General features: G+C 41.5%; 1 long non-coding RNA gene across 3 annotated transcripts in view; it reads right to left on the bottom strand.

The window, feature by feature from the left end:
* Window positions 1-4,387: 4,387 nt before the first annotated feature.
* Window positions 4,388-15,903, bottom strand: part of LOC109373380 (uncharacterized) — a 28,318-nt gene continuing 16,802 nt past the window's right edge. For 2 of the 3 annotated variants that reach the window (XR_002122213.1, XR_002122214.1), the window contains exons 2-3: window positions 11,313-11,486; window positions 4,388-5,898 (exon numbers count right to left, since the gene is read on the bottom strand). This is a non-coding gene — a long non-coding RNA (uncharacterized LOC109373380). The remainder of the gene's footprint in view (window positions 5,899-11,312; window positions 11,487-15,903) is intronic. The other variant, XR_002122212.1, reaches the window with a different exon arrangement.

The raw sequence follows: 15,903 nt of genomic DNA, 5'->3' as shown, positions 1-15,903 counted from the left end.
TCAAATGGCCCCTGTGGAGTCCAGCTTAAAATTAAAAGCTCCCCTGACCAGAGGGAATATATGTGACTTTAATAACTGCAATGTGTTTTTACTTTCTATTACAGAGGTCAAAAGGTTTCTAAACAAACCAAATTTATCAATTATTTAGAGCTGATTTCTTCTGAAGTGGTATTTTTGAGATATTATTTGGTGGATAAATTCAATGTTCTAGAGCCAACAGCAGCATTTTATTCATAACAAATTTCCACTAAACTGAATTTGCTGGGGCAACTTAATTTCCACTATCGTGTTTGCACTGTAGAAATATCAACTGAAGTGTTATAGTGCCTAACTAGTGGGCTTTTCAAAGAAAAATTCCATATAAGCATGCTTATTCAGCACCCCTCCCCCCGTTTTCTGTTTATTGCTTAAGAAATGAACTGGCTATTTTATCTACTGGATTTTAAAATATATATATCTATATATATTTTAGCCCCTGAAACATTCTTCAAAACCACAGAGACACATTTACAGTTAAAAACAATATCTTAAACTATACTGTCATCCTAGAGGCCAAAGAAAATGAGATTATTGTCAAGATTTTGATTAAAGGGTTTTTTTTTTAAATGAAGGAGACATAGGTTTGCATGCCCACATGTGTGTGCCAAGAATCACACATGTGTCTGTGTACTTGGAGTAGGTCAGGGTCTCTTCTGGAAGATTCTTCTGGAATCTTGATGGACCACTTGGTTTAGAGCTCTGTGTTAGAGAATTCAATAACAGTTTATAGAGCAACTGCTCTTGATTCTTAACACAGTGCATAGCCCATGTAAATATTATGTTTATTATATACTAACTAAACATATATTGGGTTTCTGCCTAACGTCTGCCATTTGGTGTATGCAGAAAACATTATAGAACAGTTCATAAATTCATTTGAAGCTGTGTTAAATGAAAGCAGCCATCCAGAAGCTGAAATTTTTTCATCTTTAAAATAGCAGCCTTCCCAGCTCAAAAGCGGTAGGTTTATTTATGCTGGTGAATGCAACATACCAAAGTAATCATGGAGCTATGCTGCATATTCTGTTTTAATGAAAGCAAATTTTGTTAAGGCAAAAGACCGAGTTATATTTCCCTTATCAACGTAGGCTTTTATTTTATTGTTATTATTATTATTTTTTGTAAATTCAGGGAGGGGATTAAAAAGCTTTTTCCTCTCGGATACCTATTAGCCTGATCAAGATGGAAATAACAGCAATTAGGTTTTCCAGACATCCACTGATAAAGATAAATGAAAAATGAAGGCGGAAAAGAGGAATGTGACCAGCACAGGCAAGCCATTTTACCTCTCAGGGAACTGGATGGCTGGAGGTGGTGGGGGGTGATCAGAGGCTAGATCACTTTCACCTCTGAATGGCTGGCTGACATCCAACCGGAACCCGCAAAGACCCCCACAGGCTACTTTCCACCCTTGTGTGGGCACGGTCTGTGGGGGTGAGGTGGTGGTCTCAAGTCCAACATGCAGAGGGATAGCGTCTCTATCAGAACTGCTGCCATGTGACGATTGACTGAGGTTTTGAACTCTCACCTGTGCACTTCATTCCTGGAATTGGTTCATGGTAGGTTTGGCTGAATTCACTCCAAATATAACATTTGAAATTTTCATTAGTTCACTGAGTTGACAGTTTCAGCCCTGCAGAAATAGAAGACTAGTGTTCTATGCCACTGCTGCCATTTTTATCACCACATCAAAATATGTATTAAAATGCCTTTGTAAGCAAAGCTTGGAAATGAACAAAATGGAATTGGGTTGTCTTGGTAACAACTTTCGTGGGGATGCTGGGGTTGGGATGTTGTTATCAAATCTATTAACCAAGAGTTTTTTTGCTCATGAGGGCAGGGGTTTGGTCTATTTTGCTCACTGATCTATCTTAAGCACCTGGAACAGTGGCTGGCACATGGTTTGTACACAACAGAGATCTGTTGACTGAAAGGACTGGTCAGTTGTTTGAACAGTGATTTTAAACCTCCAAGCTAGGAGCATTGCTTTTCCCAAGTGTTCGCCATTACAGTGGAACTTTAAGATTCCTCGCTTACCGCTGTGAGTAGGACTGCCTTTACCTCTCGCCCATAAAAAGAAACTTGACCCTCTGCAGGCAGATCCTATTTTGACGCTGCTTGGGTAAAATCTCCTGAGAGAGGCAGGTTCCATCAGGTGTTGAGTATCACCTCAATATCTGATAAATTCTCCCTCGTTGAGAATCAAGGGTAGCAAGGGGAAGACGTCAGTTCTTTCTGGTTGCTAACTTTGTAGGAACTGGTATTTGCAACTGCTCAAATGTAGAACTTTGAGTCACACGGTGGTTCTTCCTTAGGAGGTGATAGCAACCAGGTTCATAAAAATATTGACTATGACTCAGAGATTCCAGAATTTCTACTTCCTTCCCTGATACTCTTCCCACACATTATTTGAATGCTTTGGTTAGAATAAAATTCTTCCTGAGAACTGTAGAGTTCAGGTCCGCGATGAAATAATTAGCGAGTACAGAATGCATCCTCTCAAACCCAGGAGTGTCCGGAGGAGGGATCTGAATGTTCTTAAAATATCACATGACCTTGGGTCCCTCCTATACTCAATCTGAGGGTTTGCAGTACATATACTATCAGGATGTTTGATTTTCGAGACATGAATAAAGATCGTGGATGTAGTGATTTTTTTTCATCCTAAACTGTTCTTGCCTCTGCAAGGTATGGGCCATACCAGTACTTTGGAAATCTCAGTAGAAGGACAAGGTATCTGATGAGCATCTGCCTTCCCCCCCTCCCCCCCTTAGCAGGAAAAGCTACATCCCAGACAAGAACAAATAGGGATTGAGGACGGACCTTGGTTTTTGAACCTGCAGGTAAGGCTCTCCTGCTGAACTCGTGATTGGAGGAGCAGCAGAAAGGGAAAATGTTGCTGCCAGGTAGGATTCCTTGGGTTCCTCCCCATTCCCCTCCCTGACCCAGTCTGTGTGTGTGTGGGAGGCGGGGTGGGAAGTAGTTTTGAATATTGCCACCAAGTTAGATAGTAGCAGCTGTAGGTTCATGTTGTAAGCATTGGAACCTCTGATTTAAATCCCCTGTATCTTGGGCCGGCCGAGTGGCACATTGGTTAAGAGCTGGCTTGGGTCGCCAGAGGGCCCCGGTTCGGATCCCTCATATGAGGGCCAGTGACACTGCCCTCTGCAGCTAAGATGCTGAACAACAGCTCAACTTGAAGCTGGGCTGCCATGAGTCGCTGGCGATGGCCTAGGCTGCAACGCCTGCTGCAGTGGGTTGCCATGGGCTACTGTGTGTAGCCAGCAGCCACAGTGAGCGGCCATCCAGAAGCCAGCAACTGATCTGCCTCACCCGGGAAGAGCGCAATGATGGTGCCAACTTGGGCCAGTGAAACAACGTCCTCCACAACTAGACTGAAGAACAAAAGGACAGCAACTTGTCTGTTCCCCTTCCCCAATTCCCCAATAAAAATCTTAAAATAAATAAATAAATAAGTAAATAAATCCCCCGTGTCTTTCTGCTTGCGTACCCTGTACTTCTTTAGACTTGTCAGCCATTGTCCGTTAGAAAACTCGAACAAAAGTAGAACCTGAAAACTGGAGGTTTTCCTAAGTTCTTGTCTGGTTGTTCAGTTAGTTCTTATTTTCAACCTGGATTCTAGGTAGGGAGAGAATGGAGCCCATAAGGCTTTGGCTAAATCGTCTCATTTGCCAAGCTGGAAAAAAATGAAACTACATGTGGATTAATTTGTAAGAAATGTGACAGTAATAGGACATGGCACTATATGAAGACAAAATTGAGATACCAGGTTTTGGAACGATGCTAATTATTTCTATTATTATTGTTAATATAATTTTCCACTTAAAGAACAGTTTTCCTAAGTACAGGGAAAAAAAGTCAATAATTTGTGGTCAATTGGGCTTTAAAAAATCATCTTTAGTTGTCAAATCAATAAATAATTAGCCCATTAGCATACTTGTGTCCCGGCATGAATAACACATACTCTCCCTGCCCCCATCCTCCTGACACACACACACACACACACACACACACACACACACACAGTCATATGCTTGTGCACGCACGCATGCGCCTACTGTCAGGACAAATACATTGTCACACCAGTATATATAAAGAGGTTCACAGAAACATACAGGACCCATGAATGTGTAAAGTGCTGACAGGAGAGTCTCTGTCAATGTGAATTCTGAATCCCTGTTTCTGTTCTCAGACCCAGTTTACCTATCGAGCTCCACTATTTGTAGTGTAGGAAGATATACTACCTCTAATGTCGGTCTTATGACTAATTCCTACTGGCTTGAAAAAGTGGCTCAGTGAGTGTTTTAGTGTGTATTTGGATTCAATTTTCTATTGATAAATATTTTACCCAGTTGTCATGATTATCGTAACATAGAGACAAGTAGATACTGGATTAATCCAAGTGTTTTTCGAGACAAGCTGATAACTTCTAGAGAGAAGTGTTGATTTTATTTGCAACACAAAACTGGTAAGCCATTTAGTTGTCTATGACTTAGATGGTAGAAACAATAAGTACTTGTCTTTCCACACAAATATCAGCCAAAACCCCCATGCCTTTCTCTTTTTTGAACATTCTTAAGAAAATGCAAGTTCTGAGATAGTGTAACTTTATTTTTCATTATTGCCAATTATAAATAAAAAACCAAAAATATCAGAATGGATGCTATGGACTGAATTTTTGTGTCCCCTCCCCCACCCTAATTCATATGTAGAAGCCTAATCCCTGATGTGATGGAGGTGGGGCCCTTGGGAGATAATTAGGCCATGAAGGTGAAGCCCTCACGATGGAATTGGTGCCCTTAGAGGAGAAATGAGAGACATTATCTCTCTCTCTCCATCGTATGAGGATACAATGAGAAGACAGCTGTCTGCAAACTAGGAAGAGTTCCCTCACCAGGAACCAAATCACTTGGCAGCTTGGACTTGAACTCTCCAGCTTCCAGAACTGTGAGAAAGAAATGTTTGTTGTTTAAGCCCCCCAGTCTCCGATATTTTGCTATAGCAGCCCAAGCTGACGAAGACACCGAATAATCCTGACGTGGGGGAGGCACCTTCACAGAGGACCACAGCCTCATACGTGCCAATCCTGAAGGTCACCCTCAAAAGGAGCGAATTCTCTTTAGTCCATTTTATTTGGAAAATGTTCTATGATGAGTTCTGTCCTGAGTACCCAGTAGGTGTCAGGCTTTCGAGACCTCTGTGTGGGTGGCCAAGCATTCACCATCCGCTTTGGCTGCCAACCTCCCTGCCCCCACCTCACCACCCCATGAAGGAGCTGCTATTTGTTGGTCTTATTGCAGAACACCATGTTTCCAGCAGGTGAGGTCACTGTGAGTTGCAATTCAGACTCGCCGATCCGCGTCTTTCTGGTGCTCTGCTCTTCTTTCCTCTTAGCTGCAGAAGCAGTAATCAGGCTGCTGGTCTACTCTGCCTTCCAGCAATCTCGCCCCCACTCTATTAAACACACACACACACACTCCCCTGGGTCAGCCTTCTCCCTTGATCTCTTCCAGCTGCCATTCTACTACCAAGCAGGCTGGACTGACCGATTGGTTTGGGGCCCTGTCACTGTTCCAGGCTCACAGGGGAAGAGTTACTTTAATTTTATTTGCTGCTGCCACTGGAGCATATCTGCCCCTTGGGGGCTTTGTGTGGAAAAGTTACTAAGGTCTGGGCAGGATTCAGGCATTCTTGGGGACCTTGGGCCCGTACTGTCAAAGGCTCATCATAGCCTTTATCGGATTCTTTACCATCACAATCTCCTAGTGGTCCCGTAGGGTGTTAGCATGTCCATTTGACCAGTGAGGAAACTCAAGTCCAAGACTTGCTCAAGGTCCCCTGCATGAGGAAATAGAAAATAAAGAAGTAAACAAAACCAAACATATAATTCTGTGTTTATCAGCGCTATAAAGATAAAGCAGGCAAGGGCAGAGTCAGTGACAGGGGTGGGGCTGTTTAGTCTGGAATTTTGGAGAAGGCTTAGAACACATTCTCATTTGCAGTTGAATAGGTCCTATGTTGAGATCACATTGGACTGATTTAATGCTCAGTGGGGCCATTCAATCAAGGAATATTGTTCAAGAATTTGATCCACCCACTGTATAAGCTATGCTTTCACTTAGGAAAACTTTCTCACTCATACACATTTATATTCTTCTGAATTAAAAATTAAGGCTGTGTTTTTATGGGCTAAATACATTAAAAAAAATTGTGTTCCTTAACCAAGATGTAGTTTTCCAAGATATTATAGCTCAGTGTCAAAGGCCCATGTAGTACGTAACAGAAGCCAGTGAGGACTCAAGCACTTACAATTTATGGAAATGTTCCATGATGGACTAGTTCCAAGAGCTGTTTTGACATACTTCACATTTGCACACACTATTCCTAGCCCATTTGGTGCATTTGTGCAAATTAGAAAATCGTGCCCCTTCTCCAGGGATGACACAGTCCCATGCCTGATCACATGGCTTGGTGGGCCAAGAGTGGGCTGTATTTTAGCCTGCCCTTCCCCCTCAGCTGGGTGCCCTTGGGCAGGGCACGGTGTCCACAATTCTATGACAGTCCCTCACCTTTCAGGTAATAGTAATAATTCCCTATATTCTGTGATGCATCAAAGCGATTGTACAAATACCACCTCATTAATTCTCAAAAGCATCTTGAGGGGCAAAGATCCTTATCCTTATTTTATAGTTATAGGACCAAAGTACAGAGAAGTTAAGTGACTTCCCCAAAGCCACGCTGATCCTAGGTGGCTCTGACTAGAACCAGAGGTTACTCACCCGTGGCCTTAGTCTTTCAGACTTATTGAGCATCATATGGGTCAGACACATATATCCATTTCATTCATTTAGTCATTAGTCATTCAGCACTGCAGATTTTTGAGGGAAGGGCTCTGCCTCATTCACCTATGTGTTCAGCAAACCTATCACAGCATTCGCCACATACTACGTATGTTATGAATGTTTGTTACGTGAACGACAGAATGCATTGGTTGCTCCGATTGTGCCGTTACAGACGTGTTCTATGGATACATATGGCTGCAAATGACAACTGCCATGCTTCCCCACCTTATTTTTAAATTTTTTTGCTGCCAAAACTGTGGGCGTGGCCGGCATCCCACAGGCACATTTGTTTTCCTGCAAAGTCAGTTCCCAGCTGAATTGGTCAAAGCTCTGTGAAAAGGGGAGGGGGGCAGGTGAAAGCTCACCCTGCTAAATGGACAGATGTAGGTCTGAGAGACAATAATAAATCTACGCCTCCTGCCGCCTGCAGAAAACGGATGTTATTGAAGGAGTGAGGCTGCCAAGGCAGATATCCAAAAACTGGGGCTCCTTTCCTAGCTGTATGATCACTGAGGTTTTCAGCAGCATTTCCCCCCTGCTTATTGCCTGCTAGTTTACCTATCATATCTGTCAGGTCCTTCAGAAAATGGAAAAAAAACCTTCGAGGGCTCAGTAGAAACCAGCTCAGGCCCCCTCCCCCGCCATTTGTTGGGTTATTAATAACATTCAGTGACAATCTTTGGAGCCTCACTTGGCTCATCCTAGTGTCCTCAGCAACAGGAATCCCCCTTCTGAAGATGCTCATGAGATTATGGGTGAAGTGTCGGAATTCATTAGCCAAATGGGTGGCCAACCCTCATGTAAACGAAGGGCCTTTTGTGGGTAACTCCCAGTCAAAATAATGAAAGTCGTCCCCAAGTTTATTTTCCATAGGTCTAAAAATATGGGGAACCAGTGAGTTACTCTTATGCCGCTCATAATAATGTCATAATTGAATGATCTATAAACGGCATTATGCAAAGGAACATTGAACAAATGCAGCTGAAAGCTCTTCGAGTGGGATCTTTTCTTTCTCACAATTAAATGTCATTATGAGGGATTCTACTCTATTTTATATGTAATCAGGACTTGTAAAGTCTCAATATAAACAGCATTTTTATTTGATCAGAGTTCATTATGAGAAGCAACTACTGTATAGAAAGAAGTCTGAGATGATACTCTGGACTAGACAGAAGTCAGGATTCACTAAACGGAAGGGGAAAAATGGCTGCCTTCCTAGCCAGGCATACCTTTGCAATCTGGAACATTTCCTGATGTGGCCTTGCTCGGGCTTATAAACCACTGGAATCAATTTCTTTTAAAAACACGTTTTTCAGAAACTTATTACGTACTTTAGAGATATATTATATACCTTCAGCAGCAAAAGAAGAAAAATTACAGGTGCAAAAGCAGCCCATTTTTCTAGCAGCTGAAAATGATGCTGTGTACTAGTCACAGGGGAACAGTAAAAATTACACTGCGACAGCAACAGGGCAGAAGCCCCACAAAGGCACAGCCGAGCGAGTGGCACGGCCAGGGAGTGTGCTAATAAATCAAGATAATTCTCTGCCTGCCTTGAACTTAGACCCGGCTACAATTCACTGGTACAGCCGGGGGGGAAAAAAAAAAAGTCTGTTAGTGGAATTCAGCTTTACTGGGGGGACGTGATTAGTCACTGGGCAGATTGAGCCTCGATTGCATCTAAATGGTCCACTTTATGAACCATTTATCTTCTGCTCAGACCATTTTCATTACACCAAAAACTGATGCTGAGCCACCAGCTGTAAGATACAGCCTGGTGAAAATTAATAACCTTTTTTTTTCTCCCCCTTCTGCAGGACTCCTGCATATGTGAGCAGGAGCATTTATCCCTGTTTTGTTGCTATTTGCATCCCAGCATCCCTGGCAGTCTTTCAATTTCCTCAAGTCTCTTAGCCTTTGCCCCCTGTTTCGCTTTTGCAACACAAACAATCCATCCTGTGCATTTAAAATTCTCTTAGCGCCCTGACATCACGCTATAGCCTTAGAGCAGGGAGCAGTTTACACAGAAAGGGCTCTTATTAATTCCTCTGTCCTGCTTTCCTGCTAAAATATAGGAATCTTGAGATTACTGCTGGGTCCCTTAAAGACCATTTAGAGCTGTGCAATTTAAAAAAGGAGACCTTTATTAATACCTGCTTAGGCTACTGACTGCGGGGAGGGCAAAGGAGGTCTGGCTGTGATGGAAGATAGTCTCTTACTGAAGCAGAGTCACGTGACCTGTAATTCACGGCAGCCTATTGAGCCTTGTGTGGCCACTGAGATATATGCTGATATGATTACAATAACATACAATGAAATTATGGAGTATTAATGGTGCTTAACCACTGTCAGGCATTAAGCAGAATTAACATGAGTTTTTTTCTGAGCATAGTTTTGATAGGGCTGATTAAGGCTTCGGCTATCTAAGGAAGCTCATTATAGTATTAATTGGGATACAATGAGCCCAAACTGTGCTGTTTTGGCATATTTCTGCATGGAGCCACATGTTTGGTGAGAAGCTTGGAGCTTTGGCCCTAGAGTTGTAGGACGCCATACAACTGTTGTTTCCTTGAGCCGATTTTGTGGCGTCTTCTGCCTTTTTTTCTCTTTTGAAGCAAGCCGGAACTATTTTGATAGCCAGTTTTCTTTATCCCTAACAAAAGCTAGCCTGTCACTGAAATTGCTAATTAGTTTATAAAGAAATATTTTATATCTGAGGCAGGATTTTGTGATGATTTTTGAAATTCTTCAGGCGAGATTTGTGGACGTTTTCTTTTTTTTTTTAGTATTGTAAAGTTTAGGCAGAAGGTGGAATGGTCAGTTCAGTTACATTTTATATTTTTGACTGTATTATGCTTTGCAGGTTTTTTTTTTCTCTTTAATATACGTCATGTGATGGCAGCTGGGGGAAAGTCACTACTTACTCAGGTTTTTAAAAAAATATTCCTTTCCTACCATAGGAACTCTTCAATATGGGAAGACACTCTTGACTTTGGAGCATTGAGTTTCTTCTGCTAGACACGATGCTCAGCAAGGTGATTTTAGAAAAGAGCTTCCTGAGATGGACTGTTCGGCGGTGGGGGCTTGAGGTCAAAATGAGCCACTGACTGCAATGAAGGTGGATCACAGTGGTTCTGGAAAGGGTCTTCCCTTTTGTCAGCACAGTGTGTGGAGCTCACCCTGGTTAGCCAGGACCTCGGCGGGGCTGTCTGCTCACCTCTGACGAGTGCCATGCTCCCACGCTCATCTTTGCAGTTGCAGGGAGCCCCGGGCTGATCTGCATCAATCGCTGGGATGGCCAAATGGAACCGATGAGCTGTGTCTATTCATTTTGTCTAGACGTGGCCTCAATTGACCAGCTGGGTGTGCTCGGCCTGTCCGCTTGACAGCTGCTAACTGTCAATGGGCCATATGTAGCCATGGAAAGTTGCAGACTTTGGAATGCTCAAGGGCACGGACCAAATTCCTTGGGGAGAGAGTTTTTCCACAAGGATGTCTGGGGGTTCTGATGAACCCACTCTCACCACTGTCCTTTTTCTTGTAAACTTGTGGCCAAAAGGGCAGTGGCTAGACTCAATTAAAAACCTTGGCCAAACAACCATTGTCAAAACTATGTTAAGTGCTCAAGTTTCAAAGTGAGGGAGAGCCCAGGAATTGGATGCATATTAATAAAATCTTTGGTGCCACTTGCCTCAGATGCCTCTCCCCATGAGTTTAGATCTGACTTTAAGTTTAGAAGATGAAAGAGCGAAAGACAACTTTTTGGCTTCTTAACATTATAAACTAGCTGAGGTTGTCTCCAGTGAAAGAATGCAAATGGCTCTATTTATAAAAATAAATGACTACAGCATTAAATTCAGGGATGGGAAGTAAGGATTAGCATTGATCTTGCTTTTTTGGGCTAATCTTTTCTTTAAATAAAGTTGACAAAACATGAGGGGCACTTCCAAAAAATGTGTCTTCTTTGTATTACAAAATATGGCAATTGATGGAATTGCCTTCCAGGGGCTATTTTTATTAAAAAACGTATATTTTTATGAACACAGTACATAACCTTGATGTGAACTTTATCGGCCTACATAGCAGTAGCATTAGAGGTTTCAGAAAATGGTGGGTATTTTTTCTTGGCAGAGTGGGGGATGGTAATGACTTTCTCACGTCGGCCAGCAAGATTCCTACCTATGCCAGGAGCAATCAGCTAGTAGCAATTTTGGTGGCCAGAACCTCAATGAATACAGTTTGACAAAGAGATAAGAAGAACCAAGGCAGATATAGTATACACAAATAATAATAATAATAATAATAATAATAATAATAATAATAACGAATTGGAGTTTGCTTACCCTGCATGGAACATATAGACAGCAAATGCAGAATCGAGGGCAGTGATAGGGGGTGGCTTCGCCTTACCTCCTTTCAAAGACTTGTGGTCGGATCTTCCATCTGTTCTGCCTTTGGTCTCCCGTCCACAGAGGAGTGTGTTTGCAGCAGAGCCCAAGGTTCATAATCAGCAAAGACAGGACTAGGATGCTCCTGGAAGGTGGCCAGCACCCCTTCAGAGGCTTGGTTGGCTCAATATAGAAGCTGCAAGAAAATCAAAGTTTTTTGCTGGGAGGCTGCTAGTGGTGGCAAAAGCCATTGAAAGGGAGCAGCGTAAGAGGAATTTCTTTTGCTTCCGGAAAGATGTAATTTTGTCTCCTCTCTACAAGCGTTAGGATGAGGCCCTAACACACTGTTAGTTGTATGTCAATTTGGGAACTGGATCGTTACAGTCATTCTTGGAAACTGTGTGTGGGTTTGTGGTGACTGTGAGATTATGAATCATCTATAAACCAAAGCTGTCCTATGACAGGAACCGGCTCAGTAGCTTAGTAAGCACATGTCACTTTGGTCAATGTTTACCGAGTGCTTGCTATGTTTCAGGCACAGGGCGATAGGCTGAAGATCCAGAGAGCAGTAAAACACTTAGCGGTTGTTCCCAAGGTGATCAGCCTACTAGAGGAAGAGACTGCTATATTGTTGATCACTGTACAATGTGGAAAGTGCTGTAAGACAGTTGGGTGGGTGCTAGAAGGGCCAACAATGAATTAGGATATTAGAATATTGGACCAGCAATGAATTAGGCCTTGGGGTCAGGACGGGCTTTCAGGGTGTCATTTCTGGGCTGAGAGAGAGTCTAAGGAGAAAAGGTCACAGGCGAAAGGACCCGCAGGTGCTGGGGGTGCGACAAGCTGTCGCCATGACCCTCCGAGTAAGAGAAGGAAGTGAAGCTGGGCTCAGTCATGGTGACCTCGTAGACTGTGTTTACTCAGAGGCTGATGGGAATCGTGACAAATTTTCAAAAGAGGAAGGAAATAACAGATGTGTGTTGGAAAGCCCTGGGATCTACAGCATGGAGGATGGAGCGTAGTAGGAAAATGGCATTTGGCATTTTTCTCACTCACTGCTGCTGCTGGACACTGACTTTCAAACACATATAAAAACCCTTGTCCTTCAAAACTCATGCCATCAGCTCAGCTCTCTCCATCCCTTCTCTTTGTGTCCTCTTCCCCTTGGTCACTGAGGATTTTAGCCCTGGCTTGTAGCCTTTCTTTCCATTCCTGTCCTATCCTCGATCCTGGGGGACATCAAAATTGTATTACTAAATGTCCCTCCCAGCAACCCAAGCTCAAAATGCTTTGACCATCCTATATTCAAAGCTCATCCCCATGGCCATTTGAGACTGGCTCTACCTCTGAAATGTTAAACACTTATGGACTACTTTTGGAACTCCTCCCGTCTCCAGCTCTTTTTTCCTTACTGACATTACATTTGCTCTTTGAACCCTTCCTTTTATCTCCATGGTTTCATTTCCTTTCCAATGGAGCCTGAATTCCATTGTTTACCACTTCCGCCTCTCTCATGGCGGCCCCTCAACTTTCTTACTTTCTTGACCCCATCCCACCCCACTGCATCTTCATGCAATCTTGCAAATCTGCTGTAACTAATTAATTAGTTCTCCTGCACCTACACCTGAGATGTGGAGAACTTCTGTAGAAAACGACACAATCCAATCTCTTTTGGGGTCTCTGATTCACGCTTTTTCCATTCCTTTCAAGGACTACCCTCGACCGTGTCGCTCTCAGGAAATTCCTTTCCTTCTTCACAAAGAAACTTGAAGCTATTTACTACAAAATAAATCAATGTCCCCTCAATTATGCCTTTCATTATCAACTTACCTACCTCTTTCCTCTTTTGTTTTTTTCTTACTTTCTCTGTCCTCCTGGTATTTAAGATGAATCTCCTGTGAGGTGCTTCAGGTTTCATACCAACTTTCTCAAACAATTAGGCTACTAGTTCTCTCTTTTCTCAACTCTGTCTTCCAGCATCCTTATCATCAATTCTACCTTGGCTTTCATGACATTCTCAACTCTTCCATCTTGCAAGTGACTTTTTCTTGTTCCCCTTTACTGGGACTCCACTATTAATGCTGGGATGGTGCATAGTCTTTCTCTGTCCTTCATCAGCTTTTCTCTCATTCTCCTCTCTTTCTGGGTATTCTCATTCATATCCAGGACTTCAACTACCACCTGAATAGTAATGATTCTCAAACCCAAATTTAAAAAAGTAAAACTTAAGCTCTAGACAGTATATTAAATTACCTCAGCAATTTTTATCCCTGTGATTAGAATCCCATGTGCAGCTTCAGGGTCCAACGCCAGACAACCAACCTGGTTTATAAGGCTGGGGGTGGGTGTGGGGGGAGATACTTGGGCATCTGCATTTTCTAAAGCTTCTTAGATGATGATGTACGTAAAGCTTTGAGAAACATTGAACTATCAACTGGATGTCACCTCCTGAATGTCTCATGTACATCTGAAACTTAACATTAATACATACCATATTGCTATGAAATGAAAGATTTATGCCCTTTGTGAGGAACGTACTGTTGTAGCCTAGGAAGGTTCTCATTAGCCTGTGGAACATGAGGTCAGGGAGCTGGGAAGTTAAGGTTAAGTTTGTGGAAGACCAATGGTGTGGAAGAAAGGAAAGGAAGGGCTTCTCTTATTTTTTTAATAAGCATTATGTTTCAAAGAGCATAGATCATATATTAGACTATAATTATAAAGATAAAATAATGTATACTTGGAAGCAATTTTAAAACCAAGCCTGAAAAAAGAAAACAAAAATGGGAGCTAGGAAAGGTCTGTTGCATCAATGCTGACAAACTAGGAAAAATAATTTTGGCTTCCAAAAGCCTGAGGAATCTTGGAAATCTCCCTGAAGGCAAGGAACATTTCTTAGGCATCCTTAGAGCCTCAGCACCTACTTGGTATTTGACACTCTGTATGTACTCTGTAAATGTCTTTTAAAAAAAATTGAGAAATTAAGATATAGTAAAAGTTCTGAGAATCATACAATATTTACTTGTAGGTAATTTTTCTTCCAGCTATGCATGTGGTTTTCAAAAAAAAAATTATTGTGTTAAAACACAAGCTGGGATCTACTTCCTTAACAAAATTTTAAGTGTGCAATAGATTATTGTTGGCTATAGGGACAATGTTGTATAGCAGATTCTAGACTTATTCATCTTGTTTAACTGAAATTTTATGCCTGTTGATTAATAGATCTCCATTTCATCTTCCTCCCAGCCACTGGCAATTACCATTCCACTCTTTGATTTTATGAATTTGATTATTTTAGGTACCTTATATAAGTGGAGTCATATATAGTAATTGTCTTTTTGTGACTGGCTTATTTCACTCAGCATAATGTCCTCCAGGTTCATCTGTGTTGTCACATATTGCAGAATTTTCTTCTTTTTAAAGACTGAGTAGTATTCTGTTGTATGTATATATTACATTTTCTTTGTCCATTCATTTATTGATCGACACTTAGGTTGTTTCTACATCTTGCCTATTGTTAATAACACTACAATCAACATGTGTGTGTGACTATCTACTCAAGATTCTGATTTTAATTCTTTTGGATAAATACCCAGAAATGGGATTATTGGATCATATGTTAATTACATTTTTAATTTTTGTGAAATCTCCGTACTGTTTTCTGTAGTGGCTGCACCAATTTACATTCGTATCAACAGTGCACAAGGGCTCCAATTTCTCCACATCCTCTGTCAACACTTGTTATCTTGTTTTTTTGATAATAGCCATCCTGACAGGTGTGAGGTGGTATCTCATTGTGGTTTTGATTTGCTTTGCCCTGGTGATTAGTGGTGTTGAGCATTTGTATGTCTTTGGAGAAATGGCTAATCAAGTCCTTAGCCCATTTTTTAATCAGGTTATGTATATATATATATATATATATATATATATGATGTTTGCTATTGAGCTGTAGAAGTAAGTTGTAGGTAATTTTTAAGCTTATCTTGACACAGTGTGCATCATTCCCATAATTTAAATTGGTTAACTTAAAATGTTAAGTTTTTTCATTAATATAAGGGAAAGCAAAATATTTGTGGCAATTCACTGTTATCAAAACTCAGAGTGCCACGCAACATGGATCCTGGGTGGAAGGAAAGCAAATAAAAAGATCAGGAAAGCCCTGAAGTACACCCCACCTAAAGACTCACCCTCCATGACATTTATGTGAGAGGACAGAGAGTGTAAATGTACCCTCATTGAAACCAAAGTGTAGACTATGGAAGTTAGTTAAACAGAGGAGCACAGCATATATTTTGCTTATTATACTGTGTGCTTCTTTGTTAGGTTTATAACAGAAACAGTCTTCCCTTGGAGATCATACCAGCATTTATTTCAAATCAATGTTGAAAATTAAATGGTAATCCTCAAGGGGAGGGAGACTCTTCCATAACCACCACTTCCTATTGGAAATCTTTCTTTCATGTTTCTGCTTAGTACTCAATCCAGGGTTTCAAATTAATTAAAAGATATCCTTTCTCTAATCTTTAGATAATTAGCTTCAAAGATTTTCTTCAAAATGTTGTAATAACTTTATCTTTTATGTGTAAATTCAGAACTGTTTCTATCTGGGCAATAAT

This window comes from Hipposideros armiger, unplaced genomic scaffold (genome assembly GCF_001890085.2).
Source record: "Hipposideros armiger isolate ML-2016 unplaced genomic scaffold, ASM189008v1 scaffold_716, whole genome shotgun sequence".
Lineage (NCBI taxonomy): Eukaryota > Metazoa > Chordata > Mammalia > Chiroptera > Hipposideridae > Hipposideros > Hipposideros armiger.
Note: the sequence above shows the minus strand (reverse complement) of the source record. Positions and strands in the feature narration are given on the sequence as shown.